This window comes from Sceloporus undulatus, chromosome 10 (genome assembly GCF_019175285.1).
Source record: "Sceloporus undulatus isolate JIND9_A2432 ecotype Alabama chromosome 10, SceUnd_v1.1, whole genome shotgun sequence".
Classification (NCBI taxonomy): Eukaryota; Metazoa; Chordata; class Lepidosauria; order Squamata; family Phrynosomatidae; genus Sceloporus; species Sceloporus undulatus.
In genome coordinates, this window is record NC_056531.1 from 4,974,092 (window position 1) to 4,988,771 (window position 14,680).

A 14,680-nucleotide genomic window follows, 5' to 3' on the forward strand; every position below is an offset into this window, starting at 1 on the left:
GTACTCACCAGTTTGGACAAAAATGAACATTTTTCTTCCTTGGCCCAAAGGACCGAGGAGTTTTGAGTAGAGCCAAAAAAAAGTTTTAATAGGAGTTATGGAACCCCCCTTAAGAGAACATAAGGAGAAAGGAGTAGCCTGGCGATCTCCCTCAGTCAGGTATAGAATCACAGAGTTGGAAGAGACCCCAAGTGCCATCCAGTTCAACCCCATTCTGCCATGCAGGAACTCAGAATCAAAGCATCCCTGACAGATGGCCATCCAGCCTCTGTTTAAAGACCTCCAAGGAAGGAGACTCCACTACACTCCGAGGGAGTGCCTCTCTTGGCATTTCTTCCCCTAAGCAACCCTGCAGGGCTGTTGTGAGGACAAAATGGAAAGCAGTCAGACTGAAGAATGTGTGTGTGTTCTGTGTCTTCACGGCATTTATGGCTTATGGCAAGATTTGTTCAGAGGAGGTTTGCCATTGCCTTCCCCTGAGGCTGAGAGCATGTGACTTGCTAAAGGTCACCCAAGGGGTTTCTGTGGCCGAGCTGGGAATCAAACCCTGATCTCCAGCGTCCAACACTCAAACCACTACACCACTCTATCTAAACTCCTTGGCAGAAGAGTAAAAATTCTTAATACATATGAAGAGAGAGAGAGAGAGAGAGAGAGAGAGAGAGAGAGAGATCTTTCCATACTGTTTCTAATTTTAGAAGGAAAGGGGTTTCTTGCAGAGACTGCCGAATTTGAGCTCTGAGTTGTCAGACTGAAGCACAAAGCAGAAGACAATGAATGGCTAAGCGCATGCTTGTGGGAGCATCAAGGAAACAGAGTGGCACAGTGTACCATGAAGAACCAGCTCTCCACTTATGCTATCGATGTCACAACGTGTGATATCAGAACTTCTGAAAATCCAGTGCTTATCCCCCCGCCACACACATACGCTACCTAAATGAAAAATACACTGTCTGTCATTTCTTCTGTAGTCACGGTTTAGTGACCCTTGAAATCTTAACCAGTTCACTGAGCAGGAGAGCGAAACTCACAAACAAAACCCCAAATTAGCGCAAAAGACGAAGGGGAGAAGGGAATGAGAAGAGAATGCCTTGGGCTATAGCTTTTTTATTTTTATTTTTATTATTTATTTAAAAGTATTTATTCTGCTTACCATTCCTGATTAGTTATGAAACAGTGCATCTGCCTCACATTTGGGCTTTTCTGACTTACTCCCTCCTTGATGCCATATTATCCTTCCAATGTGGATTCAAAACAACAACGACGTACTGGACTTTCTTTTATTAAAAATAACCATCAGAGTTCTGTGAAGTTGAAGGCTTTCAGAGCCGGTATCCATAGTATTTTATGGGTTTTTCGGGCTATGTGGCCATGTTCTAGAAGAGTTTATTCCTGATGTTTCACCAGCATCTGTGGCTGGTGTCTTTAGAGAATGCTGGCATGGAAGAGAGTGGGGTCACACAGCACATATATATATGCCCACCCCCATCTTGCATTGCCCTATCCACACAAGACAAGGCCAAGGGTCCAGTCTGAGCGCGACTGTATTCATCTCGGAAGGCCAGTTCTGCACTGAAGCTGGGCCTTCTCTGCCTTAATTCAATTTTTAAGATCTCGCCATTTGCTCTGGATCTTCCAGGAAAATCTGGAGCACTTTGGAAGGACACTGGATGGCTGCTTTCACAGTGTCCTGCTGTGTCGTCCCCCACTGCCTGTGAGAATTGCACCCTCTGGGGTCACAAGGAGGCACCAAGTCATGTGAACAATGGTTTTTTGTGGGTTTTTCGGGCTATGTGGCCATGGTCTAGAAGAGTTTGTTTCTGAAGTTTCGCCAGCATCTGTGGCTGGCACCTTCAGAGAATGCGAACAATGCTGGCCACCTTGTTTTCAACCTCAGAGAGAGCTACTTGCAGCCATGGCATCAGCATTGGATGGCAAAGCAGGAAGCATGTGTAGACAGCCACCCAGAATTGCTCCAGAGTACTCAGGTACCCAGGTCTTCTGGCCGATGTAGACCCGCCCTTAGAAACCTGTGGATGAAATTATTATTATTATTATTATTATTATTATTATTATTATTATTGAAGTTCCCAAATCAAACTCAGGATGGTTCACCTTGTCCTCTCCGCTCCCATGTTATCCTCATAACAGCACTGTGTACTAGGTTAGGCTGGGAGATTGCTCAAGGTTACATGGAGGTATCTATAACCTAAATGGAGATTTATTAAGGTAGGCTTAATGCTGAACATTAAGAAAACAAAAATCTACAAGAATTCACCCTAGATAATGAGAAAACTGAAATAGTCAGAGAATTCCCATACCTTGGATCAAATATTGACCAGTATGGACTACAGGCAAGAAATCAGAAGAATGCTAGGCTTGGGAAAGGCAGCTATGAAAGAAGTAGACAAGAGCCTAAAGTGCAAAGTTATAACTCTAAACACAAAAATGAGGTTAGTCCAAGCCATTATATTCCTCATTACTATGTACAGATGTGAGAGCTAGACAGTGAAGGAAGCAGATGAGAAGAAAATAAACTCATTTGAGAAAATCAACTCCAGCAGCAACCAAACAGTCTCAGCTGTTTGGATTTGGTGCCAGAGGAGAGTACTGAGGATACTGTGGATGGCCAAGAAGACAAACAAGTGGATTCTAGAGCAGATCCAAACCTGAACCGTCTCTGGAAGCCGGATGACTAAATTGAGGTTGTAGTACTTTGGCCACATTGCGCTCAGGTATGATTCATTAGAAAAGACAATGATACTGGGAGAGGTAGAGGGCAGTAGAAAGATAGGAACCTCACACACCAGATGAATAGATTTGATCAGGGAGGCCATGGTTCTTAGCCTGCGGGACTTGAGCAGAGACGTTGAGCAAAGGACGTCTCAGAGAGGCCTCATCCATAGGGTCGCTATACGTCAAGGTTCAACAGAAGCTGAAATGCCTTCTCTTGCTCAAATCCACATCTGAATTGGAGTTTGGACCAGTAGAGGTAGGGTTCTTTCTGAACACCTGTTACTTAATATTCCCATCCATGCTGCCGGAGAGAGAACCTGGGGCCTTTTATGTGCAAAGCATGTGCTCTACACACTTTGGAGAGAAAAACGCTCTTTCCCAAGGTCACCTGGTGACCTTCACGGCCAGGAGGGGATTTCAGCGGAGACTGTTCCAGTCCAAACCGAGCCCTCTTTCCATTGCATCACACCAAGCTAGCCACTTGTTTGTTTTCTCACAGACTTTTGGGTTTTTTCCATATCTCGAGGCTGTAGTTTTTCAATAGACGCATTGCACTCGGTGACATGGCTTCTTTCCTGTCCCTGTGTCATCGAGCATCTGTCTACTGCAGCAGCACCAGAAAGATCCAATCTCATTTGCTCAGGCACTATCCCGGACAACGTGAAATCACCCACCACACACACCCACACCCGAAATCATGCATGCATTGATGATTTAATTGCCGCAATTACTGCGAGCAGATGTGCGTCCTCTCTTAATGAAGTTTGGACTTCAAAAAAATAAAAATGAAAGAAACACAGTGGCAAAACTTAGCAGGCCAAATGAACCATGTGGGCAAGTTCCAATGTTCCAGTGCTTCGCTACCATTTAAATTCTGCAAACCAAATATTCAAAGGGGAAGTGTTTACTGTTTTCTTCCCCGGACGTCACTTTGCAAATTCTGGAATCGTGGGGAAAATGTCTGCCTTGCTTTGGCAATGGGTCAAGATTGATTGCCATCATCGTAGGAACAAGGAGAGAGGGCATGCCTGCTGCCTGCCAATGGGGATGGGGAGGCCTACCACCTGGCTGAAGGCAGAAGAGGCAATGGGATAAATTTTTAATCTCCACCAATTGTCTCTTCCTCTGCAGAAGGTTTCTCATATGTTTTTCCCCCATAAAATATTGATGAATTGAGTGCAAAGATTTCCAGATGGGGAAGGGCATTATCGGTGTTCAAATGAAATCTTTTTCAAACTGGAATCCTCTGTTTTCATGACATTTTTTAAAAGATCACTTTTGAAAAATTATCCCAACAGCCAGACATGTTTTCTGCTGCGTAGCCGAGTCTCCCAAAACAACAGGGAGGTTAAAATCCTACTGTTTGTCCCAACTAGAGTGGAGTCATTGAATCAACTGGATTTATCTATGCGTTGATTCACTACTCAACAATTGATTTGATGGTTCTTTGCATATCCTCCCACCCTGAGGCCTGGCCATCAACAACAGAACAATACACAGATCAACATGGAGATCATTCCTCCCTACCCTCCTTTGCACACAGTGTGTGTGTGTGTGTGTGTGTGTGTGTGTGTGTGTGTGTGTGTGTACCCAACTCTCTTCCATGCCAGCATTCTCTGAAGATGCCAGCCACAGACGCCAGAGAAACATCAGGAATAAACTCTTCTAGAACATAGCCACAGAGCCCGAAAAACCCACAAAAAACTACGATTTGAACAACAGGATTCCAGCTGAAGATATAAGAGCAAACCTGCTTGATCAAACCAAAAGACCGGTCTAACCCAGCCGTCTCCTTCCCCTAGCAAGCCAGTCTGGTGGTTTAAACACTGGACTTTGACTCTGAAGAACAGGGTTCAAATCTCTGCTCAGCCACGGAAACCTTGAGCAAGTCTCACTGTTTTCTCATCCTCAGACAAAGGCAAAAAGCTGACCACCTCTGACCAAATCTTGCCATGAAACCCCATGACAGTTTTGCCTTAGGATTGCCATGTCAGAAAAAAACTTGAAAGCACACAGCAACTAGAGGATACCCTGATGCTTCAGAAACCTTGCGAGCAACACAGAAATGGAACAGCTTTTTTTCTGCTCATACTCAGAAACATGTGCCGAGACTGAACAATTTTGGGGAAATGCATTAAGCTGTGAAACACTGACTGAACACCTGAGTCTGTATTGCTATCTTTCTCTATTAACAATAATGCATCCCTGAGTCATAATGGGTTACTTACCTTTCCATTTACAGAGGACAAAATAGAAAATGCCTCCGCTTGGAAAGGAAGCCAAAAAATAAATACTGTATTTTCTGGCGTATAAGACTACTGTTTAACCCAGGAAAATCTTCTCAAAAGTCAGAGGTCGTCTTATACGCCGGGTGTCATCTTATAGGGCAGGTGCTAAAACTTCTGAGCAGGACTGGAGACTCTGCGGTCACCACATATAGGGATGGAGCTCAAAAACGGCCATGGACGCATCCCCGCCCTATGCGGTGATCGTATGAAAGCAGCTACCACTCTGATAGTCTTGGAGACAGGGAGGGCTGGGCAGGCAGGGAGAGCTGACCAGTCCAAGCAGGCTTTGGATACAACAAGGTTTCCTGCTAAGTACCTGCATGTCATAAGCATTTGAATTAAAATTACCATATTGAAATCAAATCTGATGTTTTTTTAATTTTTATTTGGTGTGCGTTGGAAGAGGGGTAGTCTTATCCGGCGAGTATATCCCAAACTCTATATTTTAACTGGAAAAGTTGGGGGTCGTCTTATACACCCAGTCGTCTTATATGCCGGAAAATACGGTAAATAAAAAATTAGAAGCAAAAAAGGTGGCCCTGAGTCTAGCACACGGTATTAATCTACAGATTTACCAAGCAGCAATAATGGATGAGACGTTTGTTAACAAACCAATTACTTATATGAAATTTAGCAGAAACGGTTTTTATGGACAGCCAATGGACAGCACCATCAGCCATGCAGACAAACACGTGGCTGGATACACTGGGGTGATCAATTTGCTTTGCCATGCTGCATTTATTCCCAGATTGCCATATTTTGCTTTTCGTTGGATTTCGGTTGTTCTAGTCATCTATTTACTCTTTTCAAATGCATTTTAGTAAAATGGTTGAAAACTTTTCCAAAAGAGGGCGGGCAAAGAATGTCAAGAGTTCAGAACAGACTTTCAGCTTGTTGTCTCCTGCCGACATCTAGTAAGATGGCAGGCTTGGGCAAGCATGTCAACTGAGCCCCCCACGACTCACTACTTGGCCTCCACAAGATACCCTCTCAAGTGCAGGCCCATTATAAAATTGTACCTTGAGTCATATATTTGGATTCCCACAGCTTAAAGAGGGCTACCATGATGTAATCCTTGTAGTGAACACAGAGTGATAGAATTCTCCTCCGCAGAGGGTTGAAAACCGTGTCATATCTACAAGCTATTGAAAGTCATTAAAAGAAACTCTGTTCTCTGCACAGGGCAGGTTAGGTTATTTGTCAGCAGGCACTGGCAATCTTTGTGTAAGTAAAGTGGCCCCCTGGGCTCCTGAGAGCAGACTTCCGTGGCACATTACTCGTCGCTGACACCTGATGTATTGGGTTAATGCCATTCAGGGAGGCCAAACTTTTCTTTAATATAGTGTGCAGGCCTAAGGAGGACAATTCTGCATCAAAGTCAGCCTTTATTAGGAAGTACACGTTTGAAAATAAACTTTGCCTGACTGTGTCTCCTTCTATTAGAGGTAGATTAGGCCACAGAGATAAAATTGTAACAGCCCAATACCCGCCCCTGTGTTTGTGTCTTTGTATATGTGCGCGTTTCCAAATGGTCACAACCCAGCATAGAGTTTAGGGTTTTGATGGCTGCAATACTGTTGCCCAGCAATAGACACACTTGTTCAAGTGGTGGCAGCCAACTGGGGTAGCAGGAGTAAAATGGCCACATCACTCCAATGATAGGACGGGTTGAACATTAGCAAAAGCCATTGCTGTCTTGAGAGAAACCTGTCCTGCTGGTTCCTAAACAGTACATGAGCCATTTTCTCAAGGACAATTTTCTCTGGCAGCGGAGGTCACTTTGTCTACGGTTTTCCCCACTGCCACTCGACAACCCTCCAAAAAGTGCCTTATGCCAATATAGTGGACTGCAACACTACACAATCTGTGCAGTCCCATCTGTAGAATCTGAAGATGGACTGAAGTACCTTCAGAACATTTTAGAACTGGAGATGGAACTCATATTATTCATCCTTCAGTTGCAAAGAGTTTACCCCTTGAGTGTGTCCATGCCCTAAAGGAATGCTGTGCAACCAGCAGCTCTATGGCTCCATGCGGCCTTCAGCCTAGCTACATCAGTTTGTGGATACATCCTCTTTCAACTGAACACTTCACACCATTCAGAATGGTCTGCCCTTCTCTTTACAGCCTGTTAGATAGGAAGAAAGTGAGAAGGAAGTATTGGAAAGGAAGAGAGAGTGGTTGTGGCAAAAGAGAGAACGCTAGAAGGAGCAACAGAACAAGGGTAGGAAGGAGAGGAGGAAGGAGAAGAGCTGACCACATGAACGATGGGCTATACCATTACCTACTGGCTAGCATAGGCATATGGCCCCTGACAGATTACATCCAAAAGGATGAGGCTCTTGACAGAAAGACCTGGTTGGAGTTTATCGCACAGCCATTTTTGCCCGATCTGGGCCCAGGATGATATCTGGCCAGAACTGGGGGAAACGGTATTATTGCACACAAAATTACTGCTGCGCTGCCAGGCAACCACCATCCATCCCCGAGCCGCCTGATTTTGAAGGACGGAAAGCTTCCGTACTACCAAAATTGGCAGGATAAGCACAGCTCAGGGATGGGTGGTGGTCAGCCAGCAGCACAGCAGCAATTCCATGTGCGATAAACACCCATTTCCCCCCGTTGCAGCCTGATCCCATCCCGTGCCGTCCCGGATCAGGCAAAAAATGTGTGTGCAATAAACTCCGTTGTCTTCTTAAGCAGTTGCCTTCTTCTAAGCACCACATTAACAGCATTTGGAATAATCTTCTCCACAGCACTACATCTTCCACACAAAAACAAACAAAAATCAAGTATTTGTGCAATGACCCAAATCCCCTGTAAATCAAAATCCCTGTAAATGGAAATGGACCCAAATGGACCCAAATCCATTTTATACAAATGGACCAAAATCCAACACAGCCATTTAGTGACTGGGGGAGAGCAAGGGTTATCAGAGAGGTGTCTAACTATATCCCTATAGCCAAATGCCATAACAATGACACTATCTGCTGGGACCTCCAGGGTCCCCAAGAGATCTCAGCAGATGATACCATTATTCTGTTTCAGAATATAGAGCAGCGGTTCCCAACCTGTGGGTTGCGACTCCTTTGGGGGTCGAACAACCCTTTCACAGGGGTCACCTAAGACGATTGGAAAACACATATTTCCGATGGTCTTAGGAAACAAGATGAAAATAATTTTATGGCTGGGGGTCACCACAACTTGAGGAACAGTGTTACAGGGTCACGGCATTAGTAAGGTTGAGAACCACTGCTATAGGGACATAAGCTGGCACTTATCTGAGCACCCCCTCCCCTTCCACTGCTCACTAAAAGCTGCCTTTTAGCTGCCTCTAAAAGGTGGATTGGGGAATCTGAGGAAATGCAGCACAGCTCACCATGTTGAACTTTTAGGCCACATTTCCACAATGCTTATGGTCCTCGAACCATTGGGCATGCTGGTTGGGTCTTCTGGTTGAATAAATTGCAAGCACCAGGAAGGTCCAAGGTTCAGGACCATAGCCTTGAAAGATAGAGAGGCTTCAAAGGTAAGCAATGAAAGAGAGCAACCCTGTGCAGACGTTTCACGCGTATCTGAGAGTGACGTGCAAGTATGTGCATGTGTGAGTGTACACACCCACATGGCAAGAGAAAAATCATTTCTTGTGCATCTTTTCCCCCACAGTGACTTATCTTTTAGAAAGGGTATCCCTTGGCTGTCTGGAATTCTCCTGGAAGTCCAAACATTTCCATGTTGAAACTGATAGACTGCAACTCTTTAGGACAGCTTGATTGTTGCCTCTCCCCCCCACCCCCCCACTTGCCTCCAGCTCTGCCTGAACTATACACCGCCATCCAGTTTCTGAGATGACACAACGGAGAGGGGAAATACTCCCTTGTTGTAATGGGCCTCCTAAAGATGTCACTAGAGCCTGCTCCCATGACAAGTGGAGTGTTCGAGCCATCTATTTATATCCAATATTAATGCCACCATGTTTGGAAGAGATGGGTAGAATTTAGGCTGTCAGCAAAAGCTTCGCCACCCTTTCCTGTGATGTGATGAATCAAAAGGAACTCTGTCTCAACTTGACAGAAGAATCTCATTAATGGAGGCAGGGGAAGAAGAGGAGCGAGAGCGAGGGAGAAGGGGAGAGCAAGAGAGGATTGTGAAAGGCAGCGAGGAAACTTTACAGTCCACTGTCGATAGCCAGTGTGCTGCATTGGTTTGTGTGTTGGATGTCAGCTCTGGAGACTAGGGTTCAAACCCCTGCTTGTCCATAGAAATCCTCTGGTTACCTTCGGCAGGTCACACAATCTCAGCCTCGAAGGAAGTCAAAGGCCAACTTCCTCGGAACAAATCTTGCCAAGGAAACCTCATGAAATGCCTCTTGGGGCTTCCTACTCAGCCACAAGGTTGGTACACAACAGCAAATATCCAGTGTTAGCTTTTAGAATCATAGAATCATAGAGTTGGAAGAGACCGCAACCCCATGCAGGAAATCTCAATTAAAGCATACCTGAAAGATAGCCATCCAGCCTCTGTTTAAAGACCTCTAAGGAAGGCGACTCCACTACACTCTGAGGGAGTTTGTTCCACTGTCAAACAGCCCTTACTGTCAGGACGTTCTTCCTAACGTTGAGGTGAAATCTCTTTTCCTGTAGCTTGCATCCATTGCTCTGGGTCCTGTTCACTAGAGCAGCAGAAAAGAAGTTAGCTCCCTCCTCAATATGACATCCCTTCAAATATTTAAACAGGGCTTTTATATCACCTCTTAACTTTCTCTTCTCCAGGCTAAACATCTCCAGCTCCTTCATTCGTTCTTCATAGGACATGGTTTCCAGACCCTTCACCATTTTCGTCGCCCTCCTTTGGACACAGTCCAGTTTCTCAATATCCTTTTTAAATTGTGGTGCCCAGAACCGGACACAATATTCCAGGTGGGGCCTGACCAGAGCAGAATAGAGTGGCACTATTACTTCCCTTGATCTAGACACTATAGTTCTATTGATGCAGTCTAAAATCGCATTGGCCTTGTTAGCTGCCGCATCACACTGTTGACTCCTACCCTGCCCTGTCCTATGCTATCCTATCCTGTCCTATCCTATGCTGTCCTATCCTATCCTATCCTATCCTGGCCTAACCTGTCCTATCTTAACCTATCCTATTCTATCCGATCCTATCCTGTCTTGTCCTGACCTGTCCTGTCCTGTCCTATACTATCTTGTCCTATACTATACTATCCACCAGACACGTGCATAAATCCTAGATCCGTGCGAGCACATCGTTGACATATCCTATCCTATCCTATCCTATGCTATCCTATCTTGTCCTAAGTCCCTCTCACCTTCAGTGAACTATGTCTCTCCCTCTGCTGTGAAGCTGAGAGCATGTGACTTGCCCAAGGTCACCCAGTGAATTTCTATGGTGAAGTGGGAGGCTAGAGTTCTAATCTAGTCACCCTCCCCCATGAACAGAACATCACTGGAGTCCAGAGTCTAAGCAGCTGAAGTATTCACTGCTAAATTCTTCTTCTCATTTGTTTTTCAAAGCAAAGGTGTGAAGTGAGCAATCATGGGAGAGGGCGACTTGTATCCTTTCATCCTGCTGCTTTCTCATCATCATGAATGGTGATGGTTCTGCCCTTTGGAAAGGGGAGAATGTTTGGTTTTGTTTCATTTAAATAAAGCCTCTTTAAATTGTAAAGTTACAATTTATTTATTTATTCTATGATTGGTTTGCTTTTGGGCAAGGAGAGTTCAGATTGTCCCTGAAGCTGAGACAGTATGACCTACCCAATGTCAGCCTGTGGGTTTACATGGCTGAGCTGGGATTAGAATACCATAGAAATTCACTGGGTAACCCTTGGGAATCCCTTCGAATGCTAGGTTTTATCCATGGCAGAATTCCTGCCATTGCACCCCACCCGCCCCTTCTTCTCTTTTGTGAGGGTCACACTCTCTCAGCCTCAGAGGCAGGGCATGGCCAACTCTCTCTCTGCACCTCTCTCATGGTGATGCTAAGGCAAACCTATCGTGCATTTTTATTATTTCATTTTTTTGGCAAGGGGAGTTCAGAATATTCATGAAAGAGAGAGTGTGATGTATCCAAGAAGAGGGTTGGATGAGATGACCCTTGGGAATCCCTTCCAATGCTACCCCCTTCATCTCTTCTCTGAGACTTTGAATGGGAGAACATGACGTAAAGGGGAAAAGGTCTGAAAGTATCCACCACCAAGTTACACACAAAATGCTCTCTCCTTTTGTTCTCTTCTGTTTTTTGAAGCAAAGCTGTGGGCAAAGATGGGGAGGACATCACCCTAACAAAGGTAATAGCCTCTGGTAAAACCCAGTATGAATGGTAGCTTTTCTTATGCAAAATACGCAAATCCTGGCCATCACATTGTCAGCTGAAAGGTCCCGTCCCTTCACTTCATTTGGAAATGATTAAAACCCAAGATTCTTACTCGTTGATCGAATTTTGAATTTGTAATTAAGTGTTCTATTTTACGCTGGTGGTGTGTTGGAGGATTGTGAGATTTTACTGTAACTCGCCTCGATCTGCAGGGAGAGGTGGGCTAATAATAATAATAATAATAATAATAATAATAATATATTAGCGGGGCAACAAAGCTGCCACACATTTTAGTCTGAACTTTAAAAGTGCCATCCAGTGTTGAACCCAGGGCCTGAACAGACAGGCCAAAATAAAGCTGCTTCAGGTCACTTCAGAGGTATGCTGTTTAAATGACACAGGCATCTTAAGAGACCAGAAGCTGTGCCAAAGCTGTGCTCCAGTTCTTACGATTGGAGCATGGATTTGGTGCAGCCTCCGGCTTCTTATGACGCATGCACCATTTAAACAGCATACTTCCAAAGTGACCCAAAGCAGCTTTATTTTGGCCTGTCTGTTCGGGCCCTCAGTCTCCCAAATTGGTTCTGCACCTTGGATGGATTCCTTAAGCACAAAACCTGGGGTCTCTATGGAACCATCTACGTCAGTGATGGCAAACCTTTTAGAGACTGAGTGCCCAAACTGTAACCCAAAACCCAATTATTTATTGCAAAGTGCCGTGTGCCTCTGGCTTCCTAGTGACAAACTCTAGTGAACTCTGTGTTGGGACGATGGTGCATGTGCCCATAGAGAGGGCTCTGAGTGCCACCTCTGGTACGCGTGCCATAGGTTGGCTACCACTGATCTATGCTGTCCTTGCAGCTTAACCCCCTCCCCCCATCTGGTTTGACTTTTCCTGGTACGGATGCCTTGAAGTGTAGTTCAGCTTTGCCAAGTGAGCAAAGTGAATATTTTTAGAGGACAGATGAAGAGAAGTAGTGGGAGTGGAAGGTTGGTAGGTGAGTGGGAGCGAAATGAATTGTTTGCATCAGAACACAAAAGTATCCTCCAGTAAGAGTGACACAAATTAACTATTGCAGAAAATTATATGCCATCATTGAATTAAAAAAAACAAACCAACACTTTTGCCAACCACCGGGTAATAAACTGTAGAGTAGGACACATACATTATAATTACTATAACACAGTGATTAAACAGCAATTAGTAGCGGTCCATCTTGCTTTAGTTGCAAGGCTTTGGGGAATGCACACTGCTTTCCACAGGTTCAAGAAGTTTAATATGATTCACATTACCGTATTCCACGTTAAACGAAATATATCAGCGTTCTTCTCCTTTGCTTCTGCTAGCTTCTTATATGTCTCTCCCTCCCTGTTCCGCCACCCCTGCTTTTTGCTCATTAGCTTAGCTAGTCTTACATTTTAAAACTCATTTTAAAAATTATTTTTTGCTCATTGGTTTCATCCCCTTGTAAAAAGCCGAGCAAGGCCTATTGAGGGAAATGTCATTGCAAACCTTTTGGGGGGGATAAATGCGGATCTGAGAGAAACTGCTGACCAGATCTGAAAATGTCAAAGTTTACCTGTAATCTGCCATGATTTCCCATAAAATGCTAATGCCTCTCAGACTGTGCTTGGTATCATGATATCATTTTGCAAGGGGAAATCTATAACAATTATCGCAGGGAGAACCGAGGTCTTCTGTTACAGAGAAAAAACAAATGTGGGATCTTATGAAGAAAGCCTTAGGGAGCTGGGCATGCTTAACCTGAAGAAGAGACGGTTAAGAGGGGATATGATAGCCCTGTTTAAGTATTTGAAGGGATGTCACTTGGAGGAGGGAGCAAGCTTGTTTTCTGCTGCTTCAGAAACTAGAACATGGAACAATGGATGCAAGCTACAGGAAAAGAGATTCCACCTAAACGTTAAGAGGAACATCGTGACAGTAAGAGCTGTTCGACAGAGGAACAAACTCCCTCAGAGAACGGTAGAATCTCCTTCTTTGGAGGTCTTTAAACAGAGGTTGGGTGCCTATCTGTCAGGGATGCTTTGATTGAGAGTTCCTGCATGGCAGGGAGTTGGACCGGATGGTCCTTGTGGTCTCTTCCCACTCTATGATTCCATGTTTCTAATATACAAAAGGAGCATACTTGTGCAGAATGACAGTATATTGTGCTTAAACTTGTGACTCCCCCCAGTTCATAAAACATGCCAAGATCCTGTAGCGTCTTGGCAAAGCATAGCACTTCTCCGAGAATACATCTCCCCCACCAGGCTGCAAGTGCAACTATGGAGGAGGGCAAATAAGAATTCTGCCCCAATGAAACTATCTAGCATTCAAAGCATCATAGAATCGTGGAATCATAGAGTTGGAAGAGACCACAAGGGCCATCCAGTCCAACCCCCTGCCATGCAGGAACTCACCATCAAAGCATCCCCGACAACATTGCTGAAAGTGAGACATTGAAAATCATCCACAGCTCTTTTTTTTTTTTGGGGGGGGGAATTCTTATTTTGGGAGGATGCCTTCATTTTGCTCTTCCCTTGAAGCTATACCTCTGCTTGCCTTTCAGCTGCCATGGCACCCTCCAGCATGGTGGCATCCAACTCTGTTTCTGCATCTGCATGCATGAAGAAAACATTATTTTTGCAAATGTTCAGATTATCTCATGTGCAGAAACAAAAAACTCAACAGTACTTTAAAAAAATCATGTCAGTAGATCATTTAACTTCGATATTCGTCAGGATGAGATGGCTCAGACTCAATAGTGATGAACAACTATTAATGGGCAATAATAACCTTGATGCATTTCCTCCATATTTCTAACCTTTCAAGACAAACGTAACAACCCTTTGTATGCTGAATACCACCGCAGTCTCCAGACCTGTCAAGTGTCTATGATGAAAAATTAATAGCATTATCCTCTCCCACCTATCATTAAAGGAAATATATACATCAAGATCACTGTGTGGGTGTTCTCTTGCTTGGGATGAAGAGATGGCATCACTCTGCCAGTACATCTTCCCTCATGTATTTTGACATTGCACATTGCTTTAAATATGATAAGCATATCAAATCCAGCCCTGTTAATCTCGCTAAATTATACCTTATCCACTTGCTGCAACACCGTTGTTTAATGAAATCAGTGCTACGTTTTCTTAGGAGCATTGTGTGCATGAGGAGCGACGAAAGTCTTGTAAGAAGTGTTAATAGTACAGCGCAAAAAGTAGCAGAATAGAATGCTGAATATCCATCTGGATACACTTTTCCAATGTAGGATCCCCTCTAATAAATGTTATAAATGAAGGCTTTCCTAGCTGGCATG